Below are 1,781 nucleotides of genomic sequence, written 5' to 3'. Positions count from 1 at the left end.
GTTTGTGATTTTTAACACCGAATTATTAAGATTAATGCAATAAAATTTAAGAATTTGTATGTAATTGTTATTAAACAAACGATTATTTACTAATGGACTCTGAAGAGATTTTCTAAATATTATCGAAGAAGTTATTTCGAAATAAATTTCGATTTTTGCCCTTATTCCCTAGATTTATTTTCGAAATAAGTATAATTATGCATGGGTGTCTTTTTTTTAAGTAGACATATGCTTGAAACTCGATAAATATGTTCCTTTGAAAGGCACATATCCTAAATACCAGAATCAAAATCGATCTAAGTTTTCAGATTCAATCAGGGTATTATCGTTAGTCAAAAATAAATTATGAAATTTGAAAAAAGTTAAAATTTATGTAAAAATATACTTAAATATTCTGATTTAGAGTCATAAAAGCACATTTTTCTTTTAAAATTTTAAAATTAAAAATCGTAATTTTTAAACTGTATATCAAATGATCTGAAACGCGGGCAAGTCCTGCTGTGATGTCAAATTGGTATGAGCCATAGACCTTCAGTTAGGTCAGTGTAGACAGCTGGGTATAATATATCCATAGATAATAAGTACTTATATTTATTATAATCAGATGTCTATGAATATATCTGTCAAACTTATTTGTGATGCCCGCGTTTTGGACAGTTTAAAAAAGGTTTAAAATTTAATTTTAGTTTTTAGCAAGAAAGCGTGTGTATTTTTCCGAAATAAATTTTTGGTGGCTTTTTATTAGCAAAATCAACATTTTGAAGTACTTTTTCAAAAATAGTAGAATACCCATATTAAAACCTCCACACAGCTCTACAGGGAATTTCTCATATGTACAAGGTAGGTTATACTCTAAAAAACAATAAACATTAGGTTCACACACATTCTAGTGATGTGACGAATATTCGCATTTGCATGAAAAGATGCGGATGCGTGCTTTATTGATATTTTTATACCCTGTAAATATGAAATATATCAAGGTATAATAAGTTTAGTCCCAGGTTTGTAACGCTTACAAATATTCATGCTGCGAACTATAGTTTGGTGTGTTTGTCTGCTCGTTTGCGATCACGATAACTCAAAAAGGAAAAAAGATATCAAGCTGAAATTTTTGTAGTGCTCACTGTTTATCCGTGAGGGCGCAAATTCCGACAAAACAAATTGTAGCAAACTAACCTCTAATCAAAAGAAACTGAAGTTTACTTTTAATTAACTTATACTTATATAATTAACTTAATAGATTTGGGTATGGGGTATGAGTATGGAGGTAAGCGGGCCATGCTCGAGCATCGGGCTTCGAAGCAATGGTTCAGAGCACCTAGCCAAGTAGACCCTTGTACTCTGTCCCCGCTACGCTTTTCAGTGGCTATTATAACCAACTGATGTACTGAAACCCAGGATTTGCCTAGCGCTGAGTTTTCTAATTTCTTCTGGTTCGACTACGGCCGGAACAAACCATTTCCTTCGCTGCTGTATGAGCGCCGGGCAGTAACAGAGAAAGTGGGTCGATGTTTTTTCTGAATTTCCTCCGCATCTGTCACACGCGGGAGATTGTCTTTTTCCAATCTGATGTCGGAACTTGTTCAGGTTATCATGCACTGTGAGTAACTCTACAATGACTCTAATATCAGCTCTGTTTAGTATCAACATCTCCTCGGCTCTGTTACCGAGTGAGTTTCCTTCACCCAACAGGCTTTTACTTAATAGACTTATATGATGGACTCTTTTACAAAATAAGGCATTCGTCCCATTACTAATACGTTTATATTATTTACAATCCC

Source organism: Chrysoperla carnea, chromosome 1, assembly GCF_905475395.1.
Source record: "Chrysoperla carnea chromosome 1, inChrCarn1.1, whole genome shotgun sequence".
NCBI lineage: Eukaryota > Metazoa > Arthropoda > Insecta > Neuroptera > Chrysopidae > Chrysoperla > Chrysoperla carnea.
Note: the sequence above shows the minus strand (reverse complement) of the source record.